Raw genomic sequence first — 9,150 nt, 5'->3', positions numbered from 1 at the left:
TCGTCTTGTTGTCAGACGTGAATTTGAAAAGCAACAAAATTAACAAGCCTTTACCACTCACACATGGCAGAAGTTTATACTTTAATTCAATGAGCTAAGAAAAGTGTGTTGTGGGGCCCCTACGAGCCATGGTGCTTGCTTCATCATAATTAGGCATGCAGTCATTAGCCACAGCTCTGATTATGGGTCACTGAGGTCAGTTTCAATAATTCCTCAAAAACCTAACCATGCAGTCCCCCCTAATTGTGTAGTTATCTTGCTTTACTGCTGTTTGTGTGATTAGCTGGGAGGAGCTCAGGGCAGCATCCTCCCAATAAAAGTGTAGATGGACCGTTCCTTAACTCTTTCTTGCTTCACATACAGATGGCTTGAGGAGGTACAGGGGAGATGCAGGTCTAATAAACAGAATAGAATATCTGCGCCAGGTGTGTTTCTCTGCATTGGTGTCCCATCACAGGCCCACCAGTGTATGTGTGATCTTTGACTCCTGCCAGTTCACAAGCAGGCGGCCAGGAAACGGTTTCAGCCTATCAACCACTGAGGAGATAAAGCCTTTGTATAAGGAATGAGGAAGCAATGAACACATTCAGCCTATCACAGGAGTAGCCCTGAGTGTTCCGAATTATAATTTCTTCATGTCACTGTACGTTATTGAGCCCAAGTAGCTCGCCGTGATCGTATAGTGCTTAGTACTCTGCGTTGTGGCCGCAGCAACCTCGGCTCGAATCCGAGTCACGGCATTGTGGTTGGCAATGTCACAGCAGTTGGGTTTTTCCTTTACAGAATTCCCAAATGTACCAGTTGTTTTTGTAAAATGTCTATTAAAACAGATCTTTTTCAATATTTAAACGATCTAACGACAAATTATTTAAACACACATGATTATAAGATGTAGGTATACTGTACTTACTGACATAAATTATCGTTCTTGAACATATTTGCGGTAAGGGGAGCGGAGCTCTACCCCAGGCCAAACAGAATGCAGATGAATGCAGTTGCAGTTGAGTGACCTGTCTTGTGGCTGTCTACAGGGAATGCACATATGTAGCTGTCTCGCAGCCCAATCCAGACGTCAATTGAAGACAGGTTTTCATGCAAATAGAGCAGTAAGTGCAGAGAAATGCTCACTCTCTAAAAATGGCATTTATACAATAGTAAGATTAAATCCAACCTCACCAGTAGATAGGATTTATCAATAAATAAATAAAGCTTCTCCTCTCTGATATGGAATTACCCCCCAAAAAGTATAAGGGAATACCCAATGCTAACCTATGAGAGGGGCAGACCTCACAGTAGTGAAAAATGTAATAGACTGTTTGATACTACTAGGACATACAAACTACCACAGTACATGTCTTACCTTTTACTTGCATAGCATGATGCCCCTAGGACTACTTAGGGCCTACCTTAGGGGTTACTGATATGTAATAAAATTGGAGTTCAAGGATTGGCAAGTACTTTTAAATGCCAAGTCGACGTGGCAGTACACTGCAGCACAGGCACTGCAGTAGCAGGCTTGAGACAGGTTTGAAATGCTATTTCTTTGGGCGGCACAATCAGTCCCTGGGTATATGGTATACCACTTTACAAGGGGCTTTCAAGTAAATTAAATCTGTCAGTCAGGTATACTCCAATTATACACATGATTAGGGAAGAAGCACGTGCACGTCAGCACTGATTAGTAGCGATAAAGTGATCAGAGTCCTAAGGCCAACAAAAAGATACAGCAAAATGCGGAGGTGAAAAGCAATAAGGTGGGGTTGGGACCACCTTAAGAAAGCAAGGTCTAACAAAAACGAACTAAGGATAACATGAGTAAAACATCAGGTTTCTCTACAGCATTTGGTGAGACAAGTGGACCTTCTTTTATCTTCCATAAATGCAATCCTTCCCGGACCCCTTTATTATATAGCTCTTCAAGGAAAAAATATAAAGCACTTACAAAGGAGCCTCAAATACTCAAAGATGGTAGACTTCTGTAATATGGGACATATACTAAAAGCAGCACGAAAACAGAGTGCAATAGGGTCCAAAAAACTTGAGTGACCCATGAGAGTATGCATGCAAGCCTATGGTATTCCAAACTAGAGATATACGCATGCAATTTTTGTTTTTAGGAGAGAATGTGCCTGCTGAAAAAAACATTATTTTTAAAAAGTGCATTGCAGAATATCAGGAATTTGCTGTGGGACACCTTGAAAACTTGCATACAGATTATGTGCACAAGTCTTACAGTCAGTTGTTGTGGCCGAGTGGTTAAGGCGATGGACTCGAAATCCATTGGGGTCTCCCCGCGCAGGTTCGAATCCTGCCGATAACGAGAATCTTTTTAACATCGGCTACAATTTCAGAAGATAACCTTTAGTATTTCTTCCATGTCAGTTTTATAAATAGGTGGTTTATTTTGGTGTCACTATTGCCATATCACATATTTATTATCGCTCCCCCTTTCATATCTTTGCTATAACTCTCGTTTTCATTAGCGCTGGTGCAAACGCTTAAAATTATTATATCCTGTCTCTCTCGGTCATACCTGTGCATGCACTTGAAACTTACTTTACCAATGAAAGAAGCAAATAGAGAAATAAAATAAAAGTGCTAGCTGGATTAGGCAAACACACTTCATAAAACTGCATTTTCTTTTCTATTCTCCCCCGTGTTACAAGCTTAACTGCTCCCTGTGTAATTTCTCTTAACCTGCTGTTCCTGGAAGAGAATTTCATCTACAAGCTCTTTCTGTGTTTTTTCCAAGTCTTTTCTTTCCCTTTTCTCAGATTTGTAACTGTTCCTTTACGTGCTCTATTTATGCGCCATTAATCTCATTTGAGCTCCTTGTACCTGCTTCTGTTTTCTCCACACCTCATACTGTCTTTTCCCTCTTTCTCTCTTTCTCTGCAGTTGGTGGCTACTTTCCAAAGCGTCTGATGCCCCAATGTTCCTTCGTCTTGTTGTCAGACGTGAATTTGAAAAGCAACAAAATTAACAAGCCTTTACCACTCACACATGGCAGAAGTTTATACTTTAATTCAATGAGCTAAGAAAAGTGTGTTGTGGGGCCCCTACGAGCCATGGTGCTTGCTTCATCATAATTAGGCATGCAGTCATTAGCCACAGCTCTGATTATGGGTCACTGAGGTCAGTTTCAATAATTCCTCAAAAACCTAACCATGCAGTCCCCCCTAACTGTGTAGTTATCATGCTTTACTGTTGTTTGTGTGATTAGCTGGGAGGAGCTCACGGAAGCATCCTCCCAATAAAAGTGTAGATGGACCGTTCCTTAACTCTTTCTTGCTTCACATACAGATGGCTTGAGGAGGTACAGGGGAGATGCAGGTCTAATAAACAGAATAGAATATCTGCGCCAGGTGTGTTTCTCTGCATTGGTGTCCCATCACAGGCCCACCAGTGTATGTGTGATCTTTGACTCCTGCCAGTTCACAAGCAGGCGGCCAGGAAACGGTTTCAGCTTGTCAACCACTGAGGAGATAAAGCCTTTGTATAAGGAATGAGGAAGCAATGAACACATTCAGCCTATCACAGGAGTAGCCCTGAGTGTTCCGAATTATAATTTCTTCATGTCACTGTACGTTATTGAGCCCAAGTAGCTCGCCGTGATCGTATAGTGGTTAGTACTCTGCGTTGTGGCCACAGCAACCTCGGTTCGAATTCGAGTCACAGCATTGTGGTTGGCAATGTCACGGCAGTTGGGTTTTTCCTTTACAGAATTCCCAAATGTACCAGTTGTTTTTGTAAAATGTCTATTAAAAACAGATCCTTTTCAATATTTAAACGATCTAACGACAAATTATTTAAACACACATGATTATAAGATGTAGGTATACTGTACTTACTGACATAAATTATCGTTCTTGAACATATTTGCGGTAAGGGGAGCGGAGCACTCCCCAGGCCAATCAGAATGCAGATGAATGCAGTTGCAGTTGAGTGACCTGTGTTGTGGCTGTCTACAGGGAATGCACATATGTAGCTGTCTCTCAGCCCAAACCAGACGTCAATTGAAGACAGGTTTTCATGCAAATAGAGCAGTAAGTGCAGAGAAATGCTCACTCTCTGAAAATGGCATTTATACAATAGTAAGATTAAATCCAACCTCACCAGTAGATAGGATTTATCAATAAATAAATAAAGCTTCTCCTCTCTGATATGGAATTACCCCCCAAAAAATATAAGGGAATACCCAATGCTAACCTATGAGAGGGATTCAGAAAGGGGGTGGTGATGAACAGAGTGTCTGAATTAAGCAGACCACTCTTACCCAGTCCAAAGATCAGGGCTTGATCCATCACGGTTATTTATCTCACTGCACCATCCCAGCTCAGAACCTGGCTATATGCAAATCAGTCTGTCCCTGGCCCAGTGCATCATGGGAACAGGGCAGACTAAACTACCAAGCCAATTCTTCACCAGAAAGGAGACAAGCTACCGGGGACCGGTTTCTGGCATTTCAGCCGTCTTCGGCCGGCTTGCTTGAATCCTGATGGTGCAGTGAGAAAGGGACTCATGTCTGAGTATACCCCGCCACACCTATAGTGGCCAAAAACGATTCAGAAAGGGGGTGGTGATGAACAGAGTGTCTGAATTAAGCAGACCACTCTTACCCAGTCCAAAGATCAGGGCTTGATCCATCACCGTTATTTATCTCACTGCACCATCCCAGCTCAGAACCTGGCTATATGCAAACCAGTCTGTCCCTGGCCCAGTGCATCATGGGAACAGGGCAGACTAAACTACCAAGCCAATTCTTCACCAGAAAGGAGACAAGCTACCGGGGACCGGTTTTTGGCATTTCAGCCGTCTTCGGCCCGGCTTGCTTGAATCCTGATGGTGCAGTGAGAAAGGGACTCATGTCTGAGTATACCCCGCCACACCTATAGTGGCCAAAAACGATTCAGAAAGGGGGTGGTGATGAACAGAGTGTCTGAATTAAGCAGACCACTCTTACCCAGTCCAAAGATCAGGGCTTGATCCATCACCGTTATTTATCTCACTGCACCATCCCAGCTCAGAACCTGGCTGGAAAGGAGACAAGCTACCGGGGACCAGTTTCTGGCATTGCGTGGAAGGGTATACTCAGATGTGAGTCCCTTGCTCATTGCACCATCAGGATTCAAGCAAGCCGGGCCGAAGACGGCTGTAATGCCAGAAACCGGTCCCCGGAAGCTTGTTTCCTTCCCAGTGAAAGAATTGGCTTTGTAGTTTAGTTTGCCCTGTTCCCATCATGCACTGGGACAGGAACAGACTAATTTGCATACAACCAGGTTCTAAGCTGGGATGGTGCAGTGATCTAAAAAACGGTGTTGGATCTAGCCCTGATATCTTGACTGGGTGAGAGTATTCTGCTTAATTCAGAAACTCTGTCCATCACCACCCCTTGTTGTTTAATTATTTTGTCCACCATAAGCGTGGAAGGGTATACTCAGATGTGAGTCCCTTGCTCATTGCACCATCAGGATTCAAGCAAGCCGGGCCGAAGACGGCTGTAATGCCAGAAACCGGTCCCCGGAAGCTTGTTTCCTTCCCAGTGAAAGAATTGGCTTTGTAGTTTAGTTTGCCCTGTTCTCATCATGCACTGGGACAGGAACACACTAATTTGCATACAGCCAGGTTCTAAGCTGGGATGGTGCAGTGAGCTAAAAAACGGTGTTCGATCTAGCCCTGATCTCTTGACTGGGTGAGAGTATTCTGCTTAATTCAGAAACTCTGTCCATCACCACCCCTTGTTGTTTAAATATTTTGTCCACCATAAGCGTGGAAGGGTATACTCAGATGTGAGTCCCTTGCTCATTGCACCATCAGGATTCAAGCAAGCCGGGCCAAAGACGGCTGTAATGCCAGAAACCAGTCCCCGGAAGCTTGTTTCCTTCCCAGTGAAAGAATTGGCTTTGTAGTTTAGTTTGCCCTGTTCCCATCATGCACTGGGACAGGAACAGACTAATTTGCATACAGCCAGGTTCTAAGCTGGGATGGTGCAGTGAGCTAAAAAACGGTGTTGGATCTAGCCCTGATCTCTTGACTGGGTGAGAGTATTCTGCTTAATTCAGAAACTCTGTCCATCACCACCCCTTGTTGTTTAATTATTTTGTCCACCATAAGCGTGGAAGGGTATACTCAGATGTGAGTCCCTTGCTCATTGCACCATCAGGATTCAAGCAAGCCGGGCCGAAGATGGCTGTAATGCCAGAAACCGGCCCCCGGAAGCTTGTTTCCTTCCCAGTGAAAGAATTGGCTTTGTAGTTTAGTTTGCCCTGATCCCATCATGCACTGGGACAGGAACAGACTAATTTGCATACAGCCAGGTTCTAAGCTGGGATGGTGCAGTGAGCTAAAAAACGGTGTTGGATCTAGCCCTGATCTCTTGACTGGGTGAGAGTATTCTGCTTAATTCAGAAACTCTGTCCATCACCACCCCTTGTTGTTTAATTATTTTGTCCACCATAAGCGTGGAAGGGTATACTCAGATGTGAGTCCCTTGCTCATTGCACCATCAGGATTCAAGCAAGCCGGGCCGAAGACGGCTGTAATGCCAGAAACCGGTCCCCGGAAGCTTGTTTCCTTCCCAGTGAAAGAATTGGCTTTGTAGTTTAGTTTGCCCTGTTCCCATCATGCACTGGGACAGGAACAGACTAATTTGCATACAGCCAGGTTCTAAGCTGGGATGGTGCAGTGAGCTAAAAAACGGTGTTGGAGCTAGCCCTGATCTCTTGACTGGGTGAGAGTATTCTGCTTAATTCAGAAACTCTGTCCATCACCACCCCTTGTTGTTCAATTATTTTGTCCACCATAAGCGTGGAAGGGTATACTCAGATGTGAGTCCCTTGCTCATTGCACCATCAGGATTCAAGCAAGCCGGGCCAAAGACGGCTGTAATGCCAGAAACCGGTCCCCGGAAGCTTGTTTCCTTTCCAGTGAAAGAATTGGCTTTGTAGTTTAGTTTGCCCTGTTCCCATCATGCACTGGGACAGGAACAGACTAATTTGGATACAGCCAGGTTCTAAGCTGGGATGGTGCAGTGAGCTAAAAAACGGTGTTGGATCTAGCCCTGATCTCTTGACTGGGTGAGAGTATTCTGCTTAATTCAGAAACTCTGTCCATCACCACCCCTTGTTGTTTAATTATTTTGTCCACCATAAGCGTGGAAGGGTATACTCAGATGTGAGTCCCTTGCTCATTGCACCATCAGGATTCAAGCAAGCCGGGCCGAAGACGGCTGTAATGCCAGAAACCGGTCCCCGGAAGCTTGTTTCCTTCCCAGTGAAAGAATTGGCTTTGTAGTTTAGTTTGCCCTGTTCCCATCATGCACTGGGACAGGAACAGACTAATTTGCATACAGCCAGGTTCTAAGCTGGGATGGTGCAGTGAGCTAAAAAACGGTGTTGGATCTAGCCCTGATCTCTTGACTGGGTGAGAGTATTCTGCTTAATTCAGAAACTCTGTCCATCACCACCCCTTGTTGTTCAATTATTTTGTCCACCATAAGCGTGGAAGGGTATACTCAGATGTGAGTCCCTTGCTCATTGCACCATCAGGATTCAAGCAAGCCGGGCCAAAGACGGCTGTAATGCCAGAAACCAGTCCCCGGAAGCTTGTTTCCTTCCCAGTGAAAGAATTGGCTTTGTAGTTTAGTTTGCCCTGTTCCCATCATGCACTGGGACAGGAACAGACTAATTTGCATACAGCCAGGTTCTAAGCTGGGATGGTGCAGTGAGCTAAAAAACGGTGTTGGATCTAGCCCTGATCTCTTGACTGGGTGAGAGTATTCTGCTTAATTCAGAAACTCTGTCCATCACCACCCCTTGTTGTTTAACCTATGAGAGGGGCAGACCTCACAGTAGTGAAAAATGTAATAGACTGTTTGATACTACTAGGACATACAAACTACCACAGTACATGTCTTACCTTTTACTTACATAGCATGATGCCCCTAGGACTACCTAGGGCCTACCTTAGGGGTTACTGATATGTAATAAAATTAGAGTTTAAGGCTTGGCAAGTAGTTTTAAATGCCAAGTCGAAGTGGCAGTACACTGCAGCACAGGCACTGCAGTAGCAGGCTTGAGACAGGTTTGAAATGCTATTTCTTTGGGCGGCACAATCAGTCCCTGGGTATATGGTTTACCACTTTACAAGGGGCTTTCAAGTAAATTAAATCTGTCAGTCAGGTATACTCCAATTATACACATGATTAGGGAAGAAGCACGTGCACCCTCAGCACTGATTAGTAGCGATAAAGTGATCAGAGTCCTAAGGCCAACAAAAAGATACAGCAAAATGCGGAGGTGAAAAGCAATAAGGTGGGGTTGGGACCACCTTAAGAATGCAAGGTCTAACAAAAACGAACTAGGGATAACATGAGTAAAACATCAGGTTTCTCTACAGCATTTGGTGAGACAAGTGGGCCTTCTTTTATCTTCCATAAATGCAATATTTCCTGGACCCCTTTATTATATAGCTCTTCAAGGAAAACATATAAAGCACTTACAAAGGAGCCTCAAATGCTCAAAGATGGTAGACTTCTGTAATATGGGTCATATACTAAAAGCAGCACGAAAACAGAGTGCAATAGGGTCCAAAAAACTTGAGTGACCCATGAGAGTATGCATGCAAGCCTATGGTATTCCAAACTAGAGATATACGCATGCAATTTATGTTTTTAGGAGAGAATGTGCCTGCTGAAAAAAACATTATTTTTAAAAAGTGCATTGCAGAATATCAGGAATTTGCTGTGGGACACCTTGAAAACTTGCATACAGATTATGTGCACAAGTCTTACAGTCAGTTGTTGTGGCCGAGTGGTTAAGGCGATGGACTCGAAATCCATTGGGGTCTCCCCGCGCAGGTTCGAATCCTGCCGACAACGAGTATCTTTTTAACATCGGCTACAATTTCAGAAGTTAACCTTTAGTTTTTCTTCCATGTCATTGTTATAAATAGGTGGCTTATTTTGGTGTCACTATTGCCATATCACATATTTATTATCGCTCCCCCTTTCATATCTTTGCTATAACTCTCGTCCTTCATTAGCGCTGGTGCAAACGCTTCAAATTATTATATCCTGGCTCTCTCGGTCACACCTGTGCATGCACTTGAAACTTACTTTACCAATGAAAGAAGCAAATAGAGAAATAAAAT

The 9,150-nt window shown here is 44.0% G+C and overlaps 2 non-coding genes across 2 annotated transcripts; both read left to right on the top strand.

Moving 5' to 3' along the window:
• Positions 1-2,238: 2,238 nt before the first annotated feature.
• TRNAS-CGA (transfer RNA serine (anticodon CGA)) lies at positions 2,239-2,320 on the top strand. Its single transcript has one exon. It is a non-coding gene; the product is annotated as a tRNA-Ser (tRNA).
• A 6,476-nt stretch (positions 2,321-8,796) lies between these two features.
• Positions 8,797-8,878, top strand: TRNAS-CGA (transfer RNA serine (anticodon CGA)). The gene has a single exon. It is a non-coding gene; the product is annotated as a tRNA-Ser (tRNA).
• The last annotated feature ends 272 nt before the right edge of the window (positions 8,879-9,150 follow it).

Source organism: Lissotriton vulgaris, chromosome 1_1 (genome assembly GCF_964263255.1).
Source record: "Lissotriton vulgaris chromosome 1_1, aLisVul1.2, whole genome shotgun sequence".
In the NCBI taxonomy this organism is placed as follows: Eukaryota; Metazoa; Chordata; class Amphibia; order Caudata; family Salamandridae; genus Lissotriton; species Lissotriton vulgaris.
This window is presented reverse-complemented; position numbering and strand designations above follow the sequence as displayed.